This window comes from Coregonus clupeaformis, chromosome 24 (genome assembly GCF_020615455.1).
Source record: "Coregonus clupeaformis isolate EN_2021a chromosome 24, ASM2061545v1, whole genome shotgun sequence".
Classification (NCBI taxonomy): domain Eukaryota; kingdom Metazoa; phylum Chordata; class Actinopteri; order Salmoniformes; family Salmonidae; genus Coregonus; species Coregonus clupeaformis.
In genome coordinates this window covers 60,699,854-60,720,572 of record NC_059215.1, presented here as the reverse complement: position 1 = coordinate 60,720,572, position 20,719 = coordinate 60,699,854, and the positions used below count along the sequence as shown (strand labels likewise).

Sequence of the window (20,719 nt, the reverse complement as noted above, 5' to 3'; positions counted from 1 at the left end):
CAAGAATGTGCAAAGCTGTCATCAAGGCAAACACTTCTTTGGTTACTACATGATTCCATATGTGTTATTTAATAGTTTTGATGTCTTCACTATTATTCTACAATGTAAAAAAAATTGTAAAAATAAAGAAAAACCCTTGAATGAGTAGGTGTGTCCAAACTTTTGACTGATACTGTAAATTTAGAATACATTTCAAAGATAAGATATTACTTAGCTGATAATTAATCAAGGATTCTAATAATATTTTAGCTAGCAAGAAAGTTTAGAAATAGGCCAATAATGTGCACTACGTCATCACGCACTGATTTTAAGTCAATTTGGTGGAAACACCACTGCTGGGAAAAAGTGCATATTTTCTCTATGCATATTTTAGAATATTCACATTAAAATCTGTTGCCAATTGGATGGAAACCTAGCTGTCAAAGAAAGGCAATTATGACATATTTGCCAGTCATGGTAGCATGTGGTTCCTCCCCTCGGTCTCCTCATATTCTAACAATTAGTGAAACATTTACAATAATCCTGACATCAATATAGTTTATAGCTCATGTGATTATCGCCAGTGCTGAAAGATCTGCTACTATAGCGACAATTATATGATTTCCCTTGTGTGAATCCTCATATGCGCTGTCAGACTACCTTTACAACGAAAATGTTTGCCACAATAATGACAGCAATAAGATTTCTCTGTGTGAATCCTAATGTGAGACCTCAGATTACTAGGACGAGCAAAACATTTGCCACAGACCTGGCAGCATAGTGGTTTTTCCCCTGTGTGAATCCTCATATGAAGTGTCAGATCACCAACTCGAAAAAAACATTTGCCACAATCTTGACAGCGATGAGGTTTCTCCCCTGTGTGAGTCTTTCTGTGATAGTTCAGATAACCAACTTGAGTAAAACATTTGCCACATTCAACACAGCGATGTGGTTTCTCTCTTGTGTGGGCCTTCCTATGAGAATCCAGTTTTCCCATCTGAGTGAAACGTTCACTACAGCAAAATGGTTTCTCTTCTGTGTGACTCCTTTGCACTGGTGACTTCAGATCCATGGATTTTCTACCCTTCGATCTTTGTCCTTTTTCTGTCAACATCTTCTTCAATTTGCACTGGGGCTGAGAGTCACGGGTCTGCTCTGAGGAATCCTCTTCCTTAGGTTCTGTTTTGATCTGTTCGGTAGAGGCCATTCTGTCTTTGTATTCTTCACTTTGGGTTTGTGATGTCTGAGTTGGGTACTGATCATACTCACTTTTCACCAAGGCAGGAATGAACACAGAGTCATCCTTCACCTGGATGATACTGAATTCCTCCGGTTCCTCTTTAAGATGACTAGGGTTCCAGTCATCTTGCCCCAGACTGGGTGCTCCGCTCCTGCTTACAGTGTTGCTGCTCAGGGGGAAACAACTCTTCAGAGACAATGACCTGCTGAAAATCTGAAGGGAAGGAGAAAGGATGAGTTAGAACTAAAATGCTGATTAGCTGGTTTTAGCAACGCTAGTATTTACACACCAGCGTTGCTAGGAATTAGCTTACAAAAAAATTGAATAGTCTGTCAGAGGCCAGAAGTTAAATAAAATAAAATGTAAACTTACTCTGCCGATTGTCTGTAGGCTTGGTCCTTATGCAGGGGGGTTGTTTTGAAAAAACATCTAATAGAACATAAATTGAACAGGCTTTCCAAACGTGGGTCTGTTGTAGACCCACTTCCTCTTCGCTTACCTCATGTCAAAATAAAAGTCCTGCACGTGCCCCATACCTGCACAAAAAAAGCAACAACTTGTGGGGACTTTTATTTTGACATGAGGTAAGCAGAGAGGAACTGACCTCGCTGAGGAACTGCATCGACTACAACAGACCCATGTTTGGAAATTCTGTTTAATTATACATTCCATTAGATTAGTTTCATTCCGCCCTGCATAAGGACCAAGCCTACAGACAATTGACAGAGTAAGTAGAAATTGAATTGTATTTCACTTATAGCTTCAGCCGGACTATTCAGCTTTTTTGCAAGCTAATTCCCATCAACGCTAGCGTGTAAAGAGTAGCGCTGCTAAAAGCAGCTACACACTGATTAGATTGCGCATAAGCACCTATCTGACATAACGGGGTCTAGGATAGGATAGCCCATGATTTTTTTTAAAAGATAGCCCATACAGTGAGGGAAGAAAGTATTTGTTCCCCTGCTGATTTTGTACGTTTGCCCACTGACAAAGACATGATCAGTCTATAATTTTAATGGTATGTTTATTTGAACAGTGAGAGACAGAATAACAACAAAAAAATCCAGAAAAACGCATGTTAAAAAAGGTTATAAACGTATTTGCATTTTAATGAGGGAAATAAGTATTTGACCCCTCTGCAAAACATGACTTAGTACTTGGTGGCAAAACCCTTGTTGGCAATCACAGAGGTCTGACGTTTCTTGTAGTTGGCCACCAGGTTTGCACACATCTCAGGAGGGATTTTGTTCCACTCCTCTTTGCAGATCTTTCTCCAAGTCATTAAGGTTTTGAGGCTGACGTTTGGCAACTCGAACCTTCAGCTCCCCTCCACAGATTTTCTATGGGATTAAGGTCTGGAGACTGGCTAGGCCACTCCAGGACCTTAATGTGCTTCTTCTTGAGCCACTCCTTTGTTGCCTTGGCCGTGTGTTTTGGGTCATTGTCATGCTGGAATACCCATCCACGACCCATTTTCAATGCCCTGGCTGAGGGAAGGAGGTTCTCACCCAAGATTTGACGGTACATTGCCCGTCCATCGTCCCTTTGATGCGGTGAAGTTGTCCTGTCCCCTTAGCAGAAAAACACCCCCAAAGCATAATGTTTCCACCTCCATGTTTGACGGTGGGGATGGTGTTCTTGGGGTCATAGGCAGCATTCCTCCTCCTCCAAACACGGCGAGTTGAGTTGATGCCAAAGAGCACAATTTTGGTCTCATCTGACCACAACGCTTTCACCCAGTTCTCCTCTGAATCATTCAGATGTTCATTGGCAGACTTCAGACGGCCCTGTATATGTGCTTTCTTTGAGCAGGTGGACCTTGCGGGCGCTGCAGGATTTCAGTCCTTCACGGCGTAGTGTGTTACAAATTATTTTCTTGGTGACTATGGTCCCAGCTGCCTTGAGATCATTGACAACATCCTCCCTTGTAGTTCTGGGCTGATTCCTCACCGTTCTCATGATCATTGCAACTCCACGAGGTGAGAACTTGCATAGAGCCCCAGGCCGAGGGAGATTGACAGTTCTTTTATGTTTCTTCCATTAGCGAATAATCGCACCAACTGTTACCTTATCACCAAGCTGCTTGGCGATGGTCTTGTAGCCCATTCCAGCCTTGTGTAGGTCTACAATCTTGTCCCTGACATCCTTGGAGAGCTCTTTGGTCTTGGCCATGGTGGAGTGTTTGGAATCTGATTGATTGATTGCTTCTGTGGACAGGTGTCTTTTATACAGGTAACAAACTGAGATTAGATTTAAGAGTGTGCTCCTAATCTCAGCTCGTTACCTGTATAAAAGACACCTGGGAGCCAGAAATCTTTCTGATTGAGAGGGGGTCAAATACTTATTTCCCTCATTAAAATGTAAATCAATTTATAACATTTTTGACATGCGTTTTTCTGGATTTTGTTGTTGTTATTCTGTCTCTCACTGTTCAAATAAACCTACCATTAAAATTATAGACTGATCATTTCTTTGTCAGTGGACAAACGTACAAAATCAGCAGGGGATCAAATACTTTTTTCCCTCACTGTAGGATAGTCCAGGATTTCGCACTCATCTATAATGTTGTCAATTGACCCAAACAGTTGTTGAAGTGTATAAAATGGGCAATCATTTTATCAGCTGCCGCAGTCTGACTCCACTGATTATAATGAAGGGGGCATAGCTCAATACTGGTCTAAACACCACTAATGGTCCATTAAAATAAAAAAAAGGCTAGTACAGCGAGCGACTGTATTCAGTAATCTCTGTTAACCCAGAACTAAAGTTTTGCGTAATTGGTCAGCTGCTCGATTAAGTTCTGGATCCATACATACATTAAATGAAAAGATGAAGAGATGCTAGAACGAGGAGCGGATTGTTTATTCTATTCACATTTTAAATGATTAATATTGACTGGATTTGTGACGCAAATCATTTCTTAAACTCTCTCGCTATATGAAACCTGCAGTATTGATTGTAGAGTTCGAATGCTAGAGAGGACAAAGCCCAAACCCCCGATCAAACCAAAGACATTTCCAGTCAAATTTCAGGAGGGAGGTTTGTCTGACGACTCATGCTGAATTTAATTCCACTGCTCCATCGACGGCTCCATACATTCAGTCTGAAACGGACATCCTAGAAGTCTTTTGTGTTCATGTTAAAATGAGGAGCATTGTACAAAACAAATTCATCAGTGATTGGATCGTCTCTAAACAATCAGAGTATCAAAGACATGATGTGATTCATGATTCGTGTAGGCCGTATCTGGCCTAAACCATCGGTTTCTGGGACCAATCAGAACGGTCAGAATGTGTTTGGATTCTAGAAGAGGTCAGGGAGGAAAGCAAATCCAGACCATAGAGAAAGATAGAGGACTCATCTTTGTCTCTGTGTCATTATAGAGGTTGTGACAGCATGGGCAGCACCATTGAGGCAATCTCCATTTTGAAGTAGTCCATTTTCTTCTTCACGATTGGCTGATCCCTCCTGATGACCCAGTTGGACATAACTCCAACAGGGTCACCAGGAGCGATCAGCCAATGAAGTTGGAAGTGCCACTCAGTTGACTACATTAAAATGATGGAAGCCCTCAAAAGGCGTTGGCCATGTTAATAGGGCCTTTTGGCCACTAGAGGCCTCGATCATTCTCTATGATCCAGACTAATCATGGAGAAAAAATGCTAGTGGGCGTGGCGTTTGGCTGGAGCAATGTGGATGAGTAGTCAGGTTAGCTGGAGGTAGGTGAGTCAGGCTAGCTGGAGGTAGGTGAGTCAGGCTAGCTGGAGGTAGGAGAGTCAGGCTAGCTGGAGGTAGGAGAGTCAGGCTAGCTGGAGGTAGGTGAGTCAGGCTAGCTGGAGGTAGGAGAGTCATGCTAGCTGGAGGTAGGAGAGTCAGGCTAGCTGGAGGTAGGAGAGTCAGGCTAGCTGGAGGTAGGTGAGTCAGGCTAGCTGGAGGTAGGAGAGTCAGGCTAGCTGGAGGTAGGAGAGTCAGGCTAGCTGGAGGTAGGAGAGTCAGGCTAGCTGGAGGTAGGTGAGTCAGGCTAGCTGGAGGTAGGAGAGTCAGGCTAGCTGGAGGTAGGTGAGTCAGGCTAGCTGGAGGTAGGTGAGTCAGGCTAGCTGGAGGTAGGTGAGTCAGTCTAGCTGGAGGTAGGTGAGTCAGTCTAGCTGGAGGTAGGTGAGTCAGTCTAGCTGGAGGTAGGTGAGTCAGGCTAGCTGGAGGTAGGTGAGTCAGGCTAGCTGGAGGTAGGTGAGTCAGGCTAGCTGGAGGTAGGTGAGTCAGGCTAGCTGGAGGTAGGTGAGTCAGGCTAGCTGGAGGTAGGAGAGTCAGGCTAGCTGGAGGTAGGAGAGTCAGGCTAGCTGGAGGTAGGAGAGTCAGGCTAGCTGGAGGTAGGAGAGTCAGGCTAGCTGGAGGTAGGTGAGTCAGGCTAGCTGGAGGTAGGTGAGTCAGGCTAGCTGGAGGTAGGTTGCCGCTGATAAACAGCTGCCAGCAGTGTCTGCAACTGTATGCTGGAGGCAGCATTATGCAGTCAAATACATCCAGAGTGAGATTAACAGATTTTCTGTTAATTGTGAGATAAATTAATTGTTGTTTTTAGTTGAAATTATGTAACGACATTCCAACATTATGATTCCATAATTTGTATTTGTTTGCATTAGTTTCAAAACAGGACTTTTAATTGGAAGGCGAACATCCAATTTCACTATCTTTACCCATTGTTAATGTTGCTCACTTCAAAGTCGTAGCTCTAGTGGCCCAGTGGGAGCTTGCTAGTCATAAGAACCCAACTAGACCAGGGGTGTCAAACGTACGGCCCGCAAACGGGTTTAATCCGGCCCGCGAGATGATTTTGAAATTTTTAAAAAAAATATATATATATATATAAAAAAAATAATTTAAGTATAAAAATGCGCTGCAATTTTTCTATAAAATAAACTGCTGTTCCAATTGCTTCCACTGGATGGCGCAATAGCAATTGTGTTAAGCAAGCAAACTGTTTATAACGGGGCAGAGCAAGTAGGTCAAGCACGTGCAGCCAATGAGCTACTTTGTTTTGCCCGCGATATTTATTACGGCTTCTACTTTTAACATTATGTGCTTTGGCACCCTCATTGCCCCAATATGTCTCTGTCAAAAAAGAGAAAAGTGGACGCAGAGTGCAGTGTTCCAAGAAAAATGGTCATCCTATTTAATCACGGAATTGAATGTTCAGAGCATGTTGCAGTGCTGAAAGAATATAACCTTCGTCGCCACTATGTGAGTCTTCATGCCGACAAATATGACAACTTTCAAGGACAGCGGAGATGAGAGAAGGTGAATGAACTGTTGGCGGGTCTGAAGAAACAGCAGTCTGTGTTTACTCACAGCCGAGACATCAGTGACGCTGCAGTGAAAGCTAGCTACCTCATTGCTAATGAAATCGCAGTGGCTTCAAAACCATTTAGTGAGGGTGAATTTGTAAAAACATGCATGATGAAGGCAGCGGAGATTGTGTGCCCTGAAAAGCGGCAGGCTTTTGCAAATATCAGCCTGACAAGAAACACAGTTGCAGACAGGATTTCCGATCTTTCAGTGGATTTGGACAGCCAGTTGAAGCAAAAAGTAAAGTCATTTATTGCATTTTCGGTTGCAATTGATGAAAGCACGGACATTACAGATGTTGCACAACTGGCCATTTTTTTCATCCGCGAAGTTGATGACACATTGACCGTCACCGAGGAGTTCGTGGAGTTGGTGCCGATGACAGATACAACGACAGCAGCTGATATTTTTACCGTACTCGTCGGGCGCGCTGGACAGGGTCGGAGTGGACTGGTCCCGCGCTGTCAGCCTGGCTACAGATGGTGCGCCCTCAATGATCGGGAAAAAAAGCAGGCGTTGTGACAAAGTTCAGAGAGAAAGTGCAATCTGCAAATGGAGGACGTGATTTTTTGACTTTTCACTGTATTTTGCACCAGGAGGCTTTGTGTTGCAAGTCATTAAAGATGGATAACGTCATGAAGGTGGTCATCCAAACTGTTAATTTCATCCGATCCAGAAGCCTGAATCACCGTCAGTTTGACAGCCTTCTCAGAGAGAAAGACCACATCTATGGCCTGCCATACCACACTGAGGTAAGATGGTTAAGCCGAGGTGCTGTGCTGAGGCGTTTCTTTGATTTACGAGAAGAAATTGAACAGTTCATGGAAGAAAAGGGCAAACCAGTGTTAGAATTTCATTCCGCAGAATGGATGCCGGACCTTGCATTTATGGTGGATGTTACAGAGCACCTGAATAACTTGAACAAACAGCTGCAAGGGCGCAACAAAGTTGTCACGCAGTATTATGACAGCATACGTTCTTTCAAGTTGAAGCTGTCATTGTGGGAGACGCAACTTGCCGGTGGTGATGCAGCTCACTTCCCCTGTCTGAAAAATGTGTGCGCGACCCAACATGTGGAGTTTGAGCAACGCTTTCAGATTTATGTTTATATGTTTTTATGTTGATGTGCTATTGTTTTAATTGATTTGATTTGATTTGTATATTTAACCTATTCTTGACTCTGTGGTTCTTGCACTTGTTTGGGGTACAGGATTTCATTATTTGTATCTACATTTCTGCCTGAGAAATGACACCCTGATATAGTTCTGTGATCTGTGAAACAGTTCTGTTAATCACTGAGGCATTGTGTGTTTGTGTTCTTTTTCTTTAGAATTTTCAAATAAACTTGATGTGTTTTATGATTAATAGTGATGTTGTGCTTGTACTATTTTGGACACACTGTCCTCAGGCTCCAGCTTTATGTTGTATGTTGATCGTATTAAAACAAAGAAAACAATCTGAAGTTGTTGTTTTTAAGTTATATATACCATGATTTTTCCGGTCCGGCCCACTTGGGAATAGATTTTCCTCCATGTGGCCCCTGAGCTAAAATGAGTTTGACACCCCTGAACTAGACGTTCATTAGGCCTACTTCTCTCTATCGTCGGAACGGTGCTATGCCATAATCAGGACAGTGTGGAGCCGGCGCGAGATATGGCTCAGAACATTTACCTAAATCGCATTATCCCCACTTACAAATAGAGAAGATTGAAATACTGCTAGCCTAGCAAGCTGACAAAAAATACAATTTCAAACTTCTCGATTTGTCAGTGGGGATAATAACGCTCGCCAGCGTGTAGGCCTAGAACATTTACATTTACATTTACGTCATTTAGCAGACGCTCTTATCCAGAGCGACTTACAAATTGGTGCATTCACCCTCTAGCCAGTGGGAAAACCACTTTACAATGTTTTTTTATTTTTTTATTCTTTTTGTATTATGTATAAAAAAATATATTATTTATTTATTTTATTTTTATGTTATTTTTCATTTGTTTATCGTTTCTTTTTTTCTTTCTTTTTCTTTCTTTTTTTTGGGGGGGTAGAAGGATTACTTTATCCTATCCCAGGTATTCCTTTAAAGAGGTGGAAATTAGTTACGTCTGGTTCGTTCAGTCATTCCTATTGGGGAAATTAATGGGGAAAGAATGTGGTTTTGGGTTAAATGCCGAAAATAAGGTCTGAGGTTTACTCAGGCTTAGGAGATCTTCTTCTGTGGGTTTATTGGCAGACTACAACCCAAAAAGGTGTATTACCGCCACCAACTGGACGGAGTTGAAAAAACCAAGGTAAAAATAAAACCCATACGTGATAGGGAAAACTAACTTAATCCACCCAAAATAAAACAATAAGAAAACACATTGACAAAACCAAAACCCCAAAACTCCCACTTCTTCCTTCCTTCAAATCTCCATATCTCCCTTCTCAGGCTCTATGACCTGAGAGGGTGGTACAGCTTGTGACAATACTCCTTGCAACTCCTTCGCCGAGAAGTCTTTCAGTCCCAGGAACCATTCCGCCGCATCCACAATTATATATATTTTCCTGGACTTCCTCTCCACCTTGGCAGTGCCATTAATCACCTAAGCTATAAAGGCCACAAAGTCCACATTCTTAACCTTTAACATATCTGGGTCCTGCTGTTGAACGGCAACCCCTGAAGCCTTCAGTGAAGGCCCATCCAACAGCATGGACTCTTCAGGAGCACCATATGAACCCTCAACCCTTTTAACAGTCGCTGCATATGAAATGTTCTGGACATGGCTTCATAGTTCCCACCACAATTGCAACATGTCACATTTTCATCACTTTTAAAACACATTATTTGATCTTTTCCACAACTTGGACATCTCTGTTTCTCCCTTCTGCAAACACTTAAAACATGTCCAAAAGCTTTTCAATGATCACACTGCATTGGTCTTGGAACAAATACTCTGACTCTGTAGTTTATATATCCTAACTGCACTTGAGTAGGGAGAGACTCCATATCAAAAAACAAAAGTACAGATACTCTTCACTTTTTCTTCATTCAAAACACGATTCATCCTACGAGAATCAATCACTCCAGGAATATTTTTAATCTCTGCAACATCGACTTCCCACGAAACGCCAGATATTACCCCCTTGAGGGGTGCCTTGTTCTGAAAAGACACACAGGACAAAAACTTCTCAAATCGGGTGAGACGCAACACACACTCAAATCAAAACAAGCCTGCCTCTCGTGATCCTCACAACCTTCACTTTACCCAGCACTCTCTACACCAGTTTGGTTATATCAAATAGGATTCTTCAAAATTGTTAATCCAATCAGCTGCTCCTCACTAACAAAACGTACTCCTACAAGATAAGGGAAATTCTCATTACTGTTTGCTACTTTGCTCCGTTTCTATTCTTTTGGACAATATTCCAATTCTCCTTGATTCCCCCGCCATTACATTCACGCTCCACATCAGCGTCCGCCATCTTTTAGCTGTCGGATGTCAGGTCGAATAGTTACTTCAGGAACACCCTTCAAAACAACAGCTCGGCCATCGTTATGACAGCTACGCCACAGATAGCACTAACTACGTTGATCTACTCGCGAGTGGAGTGGGATTTTTTTCCTTAGGAGATCTTCTACATTTTGTTCTATGAGATAATAACAGTCAGTTAACATTCCCTTTATGAATTCTTTGTGCTTGTTTTGATTAAATAAATGCTTCAAAATTCACAAAGTTACGTTAGCTGATGAAGATTATCTCAAAACAAAACTTATAAAATCTCTTAAAGGGATTTTTTAACTTCATATTCATAATCTCCAGCCCCACCGCAACATATGTGAAAATGGCACATTTCTATGTTTTGTGGTTAAAAAAAAAGAGGAAGATAAGTGTTTCCAATAACATTGTAATAACATCATGCGATTTTAACCAATTATGAGTTGGCTTTGCATACTAATTGGTTGATTATGTAATTGAAAACGCTTACTTCCTCGATCTTTCTGACTACAAAACATAAACGCGCTAATTTCACATATGTTGATGTTGGGTTGGTGCTGGAGATGATGAATATGAAGTTACATTTTATTTTTTTACATTTCCCTTCAAGCCTGTGTTTATCACAGACCTTATTTCCTCATAAGCTTGGCCAACGAGACATGGCGGAGCTAGCCTTCCTTAGTGCCTACAAAAAGACGCCATTACTCAGTGGTGGAAAAAGTACCCAATTGTCATGCTTGAGTAAAAGAAAAGATACCTTCATAGAAAATGACTCAAGTAAAAGTCACCCAGTAAAATACTACTTGAGTAAAAGTCTAAAAGTATTTGGTTTTAAATATACTTAAGTATCAAAAGTAAAATGTAATTGCTAAAATATACTGAAGTATCAAAAGTAAAAGTATAAATAATTTCAAATTCCTTATATTAACCAAACAGCACTATTTTCTTGTTCTTTTTTACAGATAGCCTGGGGCACACTCCAACACTCAGACATGATTTACAAATGAAGCATGCGTGTTTAGTGAGTCCACCAGATCAGAGGCAGTAGGACGACCAGGGATGTTCTCTTGATAAATAGTAAAGTACAGATACCCATACAAACTACTTAAGTAGTACTTTAAAGTATTTTTACTTAAGTACTTTACACCACTGCCATTACTATTGCTCTCTATTAGGAGTACAGCGCTACCTGAGAGAGAGAGATCAACTTGACAATTACTTGGTTTACGATTAGCTCAAAGGCTGACTGTCTTGTTTTGTATGCATTGTACAAAATAATAAAATGCAACACGACAGGATCTTTCTAAACGTAGCTAGCTATAACTGGCATGTTGATGCGTCTCCGGCCATGATCACCCACCACCTGGGTGGTCTTAACCAATCATAGCGCAGTATGATACGACGGTAGAATGCATCCAATTACAATTCAGTATGGTGACACATATGAATAATACAAACAGCCAGTTACAAATTGGTAGTCCACCTTCGGCATCTTGAGTCTCGTCGGCGGGGGTATTGCCGGAAGGACTGTTGTTTCTCGGTGAGCGGCTGCTGACAGGCGTCTTCCCTTCTTGGCAACTCACCGACCTGTACCTCGACTCAGCCAGGCTGAGTTGCTTCTCTAGCATTTTGATTTGCTCCTTGCTTTGAGAGACTTCAACACGTAACGCTCCACAACAATCTTCTACTAATTTGCAAATCTCTGTCACGGCAGCTGAGGCTAGTATGTCCATGATGACAGAGCTTATCCGTTGATGCAAAACACGTATTTCCGACATTCTAAACCCTTGCTTTTGCGAAACCGGTCACAACTACTGTAGAACTAATACTATGACGATTAAAAACGTCCAATAACGTTTTTTTTACCCAGTTTATTCAAGAAATAGTCATATTTGTAAGAATAGCTGGCTTATTGTCATCAATACTCCGCCATCATTGATAACTGTGTTCTTCCTTGTGAGCGCATCCGGTCAGAGTTTAGATCGACAGAAAGCTAGAAAGCGCCACCTACCATGTGGAGACTAGAAGGCGCAATACCCAGAGAAATCTTTGAGCACTTAACGTTGTATTTTGGGTATTCTCTTACTGTAGGAATTATTCCAATGGTTTGCAGAATCATTGTTTAATATGGAGTAATCTTAACCTCAATGACTCAAGATCATGTGCAAAGAAGCATTAGCAAAACTTCTGACAGTTATCAACTTTAGTCCTGCAGGATTCCTGCAGGTACCTACACAATTCCTTCACAGAGGCACACATTCCAGTAGGATTCCTGTGGGACTTTTTTGTAAGGGGTATGTTTTATTTCCTTGTTTTCCCAGTTAACCATCCTAATATCCATTCATCATTCATCCTAATATCCATTCATCATTCATCCTGCAATATCCTTTCACGATTCAAACAGCAAAAATAAAATGGCACCAGACCATTCAACTGCAATCCTCCTCTCTGTTTTAATGGACACACCACCACAATAGCTCCAACTCAAACCAGCAACAGTTACATCAAGATACAGTCCCTTTACCACCACAACTCTGCTATTTTTTTTTAACAATGAGCCATGACTAGAATGCAGTAAAACATTATGTAAACATTATTAAAGTGACCAGTGTTCAATGACTCTGTGTACATAGGGCAAAGTAGTCTCTAAGGTGTAGGGTAGAGTACCGGGTGGTAGCCGGCTAGTAACAGTGACTAAGGTTCAGGGCAGGGTACTAGTGGTGACTTTTACAGTCTGATGGCCTGGAGATTGAATCTGTTTGTCAGTCTCTCTGTCCCAGCTTTGATGCACCTGTACTGTCTCCTCCTACTAGATGGTAGCGGGAGGAACAGGCCGTGGCTCGGGTGACTTAGGTCCATGATGATCTTCTTGGCCTTCCTGTGACACCGGGTGCTGTAGATGTCCTGGAGGGCAGGTGGTGATACAGCCTGACAGGATGCTCTCAATGGTGCATCTGTTGAAGTTTGTAAGGGTGTTAGGGGTCAAGCAGAATTTCTTCAGCTTCCTGAGGTTGAAGAGGCGCTGTTGTGCCTTCTTCACCACACTGTCAGTGTGAAGGGACCACTATTCCGCCAGGGCTCTCACCTCCTCCTTGTAAGCTGTCTCGTCATTGTTGGTAATCAGGCTTACCACTGTTGTGTTGTCAGCAAACTTGAGGATTGACTTGGAGACGTGCGTGGCCACGCAGTCATGGGTGAATAGAGAGTACGGGAGGGGGCTGAGCACGCACGCCTGTGGGGCCCCCTTGTTGATCAGCGTAGCGGAGGTGTTGTTGCCTACCTTTACCACGTGGGGTCGGCCCGTCAGGAAGTCCAGGACTCAGTTGCACATGGAGGGGTTCAGACCCAGGGGCATGATTGTTATGTATGGTACGACGTGCTGTACGTCGTACTGTACGTTGTTATGGTTTACGACAGTGTGCTGCGTTACGGATGAATGGGTTGTCAGAATGTGTGGCACATGTCATTAAACGACAGAGTGATGTACAATGTGAAACTGTGCAGATGTCCGTTCTTCTACAACTAGGCTAGATATAACATTGGCGACGAAGATGGCTGAATTCAGTTTACCACCGCCAGCACCATTCCTCGCCGTGCCTGGCGAACCTCCAGTCCCGTGGAATAACTGGCTTGATAGTTTTAACACTTATCTAGAAGCTATGGACTTTTCTACAATCTCCGACAAGCGGAGGACAGCACTGCTCCGTCACTGCCTTGGTACAGAGGGACAGAGGATTTTCAGAGCGCTTGGATCGGCTCCTACATTCACTGCTGCAGTCAGCCTCTACGGAACCACTTCGCCGGGAAAGAGCGAGTGCTCCTCCGACGCTACCGGCTACGGAAGAGACACCAACGGCCGGGTGAGTCCATTCAAAGCTACGTGGCTAATCTGAGGGATTTGGCTAGCTCTTGTAACTACGGGACACTTCAGGACGAGATCATCAGGGATCAGTTGATAGAGGGGACGTTATGTGAAAAGACAAGGGAGAAACTGCTTTTGGAATCGGATAATTTACAACTAGATGGAGCTATTAAAATAGCACTCCAGGTTGAAGCGGCGTTGGAATGCTCTTCTATGCTAACAGACAGCTCTGCAGCATACACTCGGCCCCCAGCCATTCTCACGCAGCAGCTTCAGCCCGAGCAGGCGCACTACAACGATCACGCCGCTGCGCACGCCCTCCCGCGTCGATAGCTGCATGGACACAGACACCGACATGCCCGTGCAGCAGGCACACAGACAAACAAACAGAAGTAGCTGTGGCAACTGTGGGGCTAGCTCTCACAATTCAAGGGCTTCAAACTGCCCAGCCCGTGGGAAAATATGCAAGAACTGTTCAAAATACAATCACTTTGCGAAAGTGTGTCGTTCTGCCCCTGCTACTAGCTCCACCCAGAACAGGCCCTTAGTTTCATCTCACTCTCAACATGAACACACGGAAATCCGAACCGTCTCCACCAACCATGTGTCATTCAGGACATGCACTGTGCAGCTGGGTGAGGTAGGTTTGCCCTTGCTGCTGGATACTGGCGCTGCGGTGTCGTTGCTCAACCTTGCCACTTACTACAAGTTTTTCAGTCACCTACCACTCCAACAGCCCTCCACTGCCCTGTGTGGGTACGGTAGATCCAAGATAGACATTGTAGGCACCCTCCAGGTCCCAGTACACTACGGCACCAAACATCTGCCATCATTCACATTTCATGTTGCAAAGCGGCATGCCAACCTCCTGGGCCTCGACCTCTTCACAGGCTTGGGATTCACACTGAGAGATGACAGTGGGTCAGCTATCTACCAGGTTACCTGCACATGGCAACAGAACTGGCCGACTCTGTTTGATGGACTGGGCTGCCTCACAGCCTTTACTCACAGGCCCCTAGTGAATCCGGAAGTGACCCCAGTCATGCAGCCCCTGCGGCGCATTCCCTTTGCACTGCGTGATGATGTCACAAAAGATCTCCAGTCACAGTTGGATGCAGGCATCATTGAGCCAGTCAACGCTGCCCCCTGGATTTCAAACTTGGTCATTGCAACCAAAAAGTCTGGTGGAATCCGGACCTGTGTGGATCTCCGTGCTGTGAACAAGGCCGTTGTCCCGGATAAGTACCCCTTGCCTACAGCTGAGGAGCTGACCGCACAATTCCATGGCTCCACGATCTTCACGAAGCTTGACCTTCGTCAGGGTTATTTTCAGGTACCCCTCCATGCAGCTAGCAGAGACCTCACGGCCTTTGTCACACATGCTGGCGTGTTCAGATATACACGCATGCCTTTTGGACTTAGCTCCGCCCCCAGCTGCTTCCAGAAGGTGATGAGCACCGTCCTCGCTGGAATACCTGGGGTGGCGGTCTATCTGGATGACATCGTGGTCCACGGCCCTGACCTCCACATCCATGATTATCGACTCCACAGAGTATTCAGTGCTCTACTGCGGAACAACCTGACCCTTAACGGTGGAAAGTGCACCTTTGCAGCTCCAGCCGTCGAGTTTGTGGGCTTCGCCTGTCGGCCAAAGGCATTGCCCCACTCATGTCGAACATTGAAGCCGTCCACCGGATCCCGGAACCGACCTCAGCCTCCCAGGTGGCCTCATTCTTGGGCATGACAGCTTACTACCTCCGGTTTCTGCCCCACTACTCTCAGACCACAGCGCCCCTTCGCCAGCTCCTCAAGAAGGATGAGCCATGGGCCTGGACGGCAGCCTGCTCAGACGCGGTCCGCTCACTGAAGAGCCAGCTCACCACAGCCCCAGTCTTGGCTCACTTTGACCCCGTCTGCCACACCATTGTCACATGTGACGCCTCAGCTGGAGCACTAGGAGCTGTCCTCTCACAGCTGCAGAATGGCATTGAGAGGCCCGTCGCCTTCGCCTCAAGGGGCCCTGAGCCCCACAGAACAACGGTACTCTGTGGGCGAACGAGAAGCACTGGCCTGTGTCTGGGCGTGCGAAAGGTGGCACCTCTACCTATATGGCCGTCTGTTCACACTCCGAACCGACCACCAGTCCCTCACAACGCTACTGTCAGCATCAGGAACTGGCCACAAGCCACTTCGGCTGCACAGATGGGCCGACCGCCTCAGACAGTATGACTATCAGCTGAAGTTCACTCCGGGGAGGGATAACGTGGTGGCAGACCTCCTCTCACGCTCCTTTGACGCTCCTACTCTGACCGTCTTGCCAGACGACAACGAAACAGAGCTTGTACAAATGCTCTACGCTCCTCTTCAGTCAGTCGTCTCACTGGAGGAGCTGAAGCAAGCATCGGAACAGGATCCCACACTGTCTACCCTGCGCACCTACATACGCACTGGATGGCCAGCACGTGTGCCGGAAGAGCTGGCGACTTTCGCCAGAGTGAAGCACGAACTTTCTTGCTGGGAAGAAGTCTGTGTCTCTCGAGGGTTTTGCACTGTGGTCCCGAGTGGCCTGCGTGCGCGTGTTCTATCCATGGTGCACAAGGGTCACTTGGGCATAGTGAAGGTCAAACAGCGATGTCGAGACCTTGTGTGGTGGCCAGGCATCGACCACGACATTGAAGCCCTGGTCAGGGATTGTGCTGCATGCCTCCTCAGTGGGAAAACAGGACAGTCCGCCCCACCCCCCCTGCAGCCTCTCGCATGGCCGTCCCACCCCTGGGAGCACATCCAACTGGACATCTGTGGCGAGATCCATGGACACGCAGTCCCTCACCATCAGCGCTTCCTGGTGGTGGTGTATGACCTCCACTCTAAGTGGCCAGAAGTGGTTCCTGTCGGAACTGTCACAGCACAGGCCATCGTGGACATCCTAGACAGCCTGTTCACAAGGTGGGGCCTACCCTCACCCTTACCACGGACAATGGGCCCCAGCTAACCTCTGCCGAGTTCTCCTCATATCTCAGCAACAAGGGAATCAAACACATCCGCACGGCCTACTACAACCCACAAGCTAACGGAGGGGTGGAACGCTTCAACCAAACGCTGAAGAACGGCATCAGAGCGCACCTGGTCCAGGGGTGCATGTTCCAAACTGCTTTGAATCAAACGCTAATGCACTACAGAGCAAGCAAACACACAACAACAAAGGTCTCCCCGGCATCCCTCATGCTAGGTCGTGAGATGGAACTGCCACTGGACAGACTCAGAACACAGAGAGTAGCAGAACCGGCGACTAGGCGCACCCAAGAACAGCAGGCAGTGACCAAGAACCAAAGAGCAATGAAACAGCGTTTTGACAAGGCACACAGGGTGAAGAAGTCGATCATCCAAGTGTCAGACTGGGTCCGAGCCCGACGGCCTCAGCGGTGCAACAAAATGGCCTCATTCTGGTCGGACCCCTTGCAGGTCAGTCGACAACTGGGGCCCGCCACATTCATGATGAGCAATGGATCACGCTGGCACGCCAGCCGCCTCAGAAAAGTCCCTGCCCCTCAAGGAACACGAAGGCACACAAAACAGACATGCAGGCCAGAGACGCCACCGGATGGACCTCCTCCACTACTACCACCTGAGCCCCAGCCTCTGTGGGTTCCCCAAGGGCCAGAGCCACGCGGTGGCGGTTGAAGAAAGGCCTATGCGGGCACGAACTCGCCCTGCTTATCTGGGGGACTACTTAACCTCTTTTCATTCTTAGGCTCCGTTAGGTGTCTTAGTCAACCTCCAGGTTAATGGACTGAACTGGCTAGTTTGGAGAGTCCATCCGTTTAAGGGTTAATGTTTATTTCTTACAGGTATCACTCTAGGTTCTTGCCCTATGGCCATTTTATATATGGTACCAGTCCCTGGTTTTGGAAAGGGGGGGGAAATGTTATGTATGGTACAACGTGCTGTACGTCGTACTGTACGTTGTTATGGTTTACGACAGTGTGCTGCGTTACGGATGAATGGGTTGTCAGAATGTGTGGCACATGTCATTAAACGACAGAGTGATGTACAATGTGAAACTGTGCAGATGTCCGTTCTTCTACAACTAGGCTAGATATAACAATGATCTTAGTGATGATCTTGGAGGGCACTATGGTGTTGAAGGCTGAGCTGTAGTCGATGAACAGCATTCTTACATAGGTATTTCTCTTGTCCAGGTGGGATAGGGCAGTGTGCAGTGCAATAGCGATTGCATCGTCCGTGGATCTTTTAGGGCGGTATGTGAATTGTAGTGGGTCTAGGTTGTCGGGTAAGGTAATATGATCCTTAACTAGCCTCTCAAAGCTCTTCATGATGATATAAGTGAGTGCTATGGGGCGATAGTCAATTAGTTCAGTTACCTTCCCTGTCTTGGGTACAGGAACAATGGTGGATGTCTTGATGCAAGTGGGGACAACTCACTGCAATATGGAGAGATTGAATATGTCCGTAAACACTCCAGCCAGCTGGTCTGCACATGCTCTGAGGACGCGACTTGGGATGCCGTCTAGCCCGGCAGCCTTGCAAGGGTTAACACGCTGAAATAACTTACTCGCGACGGCTACAGAGAACGAGAATACACAGTCCTCGTGAGCGGAGGGGGCCCGCATTGATGGCTCAATGTTTTCCTCGATGCGGGCGAAGAAGATATTTAGCTTATCCGGGAGCGAGGCGTCTGTCCGCGACGTGGTTGGCTTTCTCTTTATAATCTATATTTGTCTGCAGTCTCTGCCACATATACTACATTACCAAAAGTATGTGGACACCTGCTCATTGAACATCTCATTCCAAAATCATGGGCATTAATATGGAGTGCCCCCCCCCCCTTTGCTGCTATAACAGCCTTCACTATTCTGGGAAAGCTTTCCACAAGATGTTGGAACATTGCGGTGGGGACTTGCTTCCATTCAGCCACAAGAGCATTAGTGAGGTCAGGCACTGATGTTAGTCCTGGCTCTCAGTCGGCTTTCAATTCATCCCAAAGTTGTTTGATGGGGTTGAGGTCAGGGTTCTGTGCAGGCCAGTCAAGTTCTTCCACACCGATCTTGACAAACCATTTCTGTATGGACCTTGCTTTGTGCACAGGGGAATTGGCACGCTGTTGACCGAGGCAGCTCTAGCAGGGCAGAAATTTGACCAACTGACTTGTTGGAAAGGTGGCATCCTATGATTGTGCCACATTGAAAGTCACTGAGCTCTTCAGCAAGGCCATTCTACTACCAATGTTTGTCTATGGAGATCGCATGGCTGTGTGCTCGATTTTATACACCTGTCAGCAACAGGTGTGGCTGAAATAACCGAATCCACTAATTTGAAGGGGTGTCCACATACCTTTGTATATACAGTGTATGTCTCGTGTCTGAGCTGTTGAATTGGGACTCCACTTTGTCCCTGTACTGTTGTTTTACCTCTTTGATTGACTTACGGAGGTCAGAGTTGGTCTGTTTGTACACGTCCGTGTTCCCAGTCACCTTGCCATGGTTAAATGTGGTGGTTCTCGCTTTCAGTTTTGCTCGAATGCTGCCATCTACCCACAGTTTTTGGTTTGGATAAATTCTAATCGTCACAGTGGGAACAACATCCTCTATGCATTTCCTGATTAACCCAGTCACCAAGTCAGTGTATACTTCGATACTATTCTCAGAGGCGGCCAAGGGGCAGTTTAAGCATGGGCAGCACCATTGAGGGCTTCCGCCATGCTTCCACCATTTTAAAATAGTCAAAGTAGTCAACTGGGTGGGGATTCCTATGGGTTGTAGCCTCAATGGCGCTGGCCATTCTGTCACAGACACTATAATGGCACATATATAAAGAGGAGTCCTCTATCTCTATGGTTCTTTGACATTCATTTGAATGCAACAAGAGTTACAAGGCACTTACGGGTCATGTTTTTTTTATCCTTCAAAATAAGATGTCCTGTAAACTGTGTAAAATGAATAATAAAGGCACAAATTATGGAACATATGCACAATAACATATACTAGCTATAAAACATGGATCTCTTTAAGTAATTATTTGATATACTTAGTAGCGCTGGTAGCAAAGCAAAAGTGCATTTAGGTTCCTAAAGGTTCCTATTTTTATGTAAGTAGCTAGGCTTATTATACATAATAAGCAGTATATGTTATTACTTCCATAAAACATGAGCATGTTCCTCATGGTGAATACAATAAATATCAGTATCTTGTTCAATCTATGTCGGAGATGCACTGTTGAGGCCCTTTGCTCCAATGGGAGCAAAACATTATAAGTCAAGTAAGTTAGACTTCAGTCCCCCATGAAATAACACCATATATAGATTCTACAGTCCCTACTGAGTAATCCCAACCCCACTTTTACTTCGGCACCTAGAATAGTTTTCTCTCTATAAGCCAATATGTGATTTATAGGCGTGTAGTGTATTGCATTTGGACCAATGGAGTGTGTGGAATAGAAAGTGTTTCTGGGCATATAGACCTCAGTCCCCCATGAAATAACACCATATATAGATTCTACAAACCATAGTGAGGGATCCCAACCCCACTTCTACTTTGGCTCCTAGAATAGTTGCCAATATGTATTTCATGTATACAGTGTATTGCATTGGGGGCATTTATTTGAACTTGGAACATGTTTTAAAACCCAAATGTAATGCAAATGTCACTTAGATATGAACAAATATAAATAAACTATTATTTTTAATGTATCATGAATAAATACAGGTTAATTACACTTTTCTACCATTGCGTGGGGGACTTTTATTTTGGACATTTCCGAAATTCCGTGACCCGGAAATACTTGTTTTAGTGATGCTGACGAGAC

General features: G+C 45.1%; 1 long non-coding RNA gene across 1 annotated transcript; it reads right to left on the bottom strand.

Moving 5' to 3' along the window:
* Window positions 1-747: 747 nt before the first annotated feature.
* Window positions 748-11,976, bottom strand: LOC121537655. The gene is made up of 2 exons (XR_006657407.1): window positions 11,519-11,976; window positions 748-1,432 (listed from the first exon to the last, which is right to left on the bottom strand). It is a non-coding gene; the product is annotated as an uncharacterized LOC121537655 (long non-coding RNA).
* Between the last annotated feature and the right edge of the window lie 8,743 nt (window positions 11,977-20,719).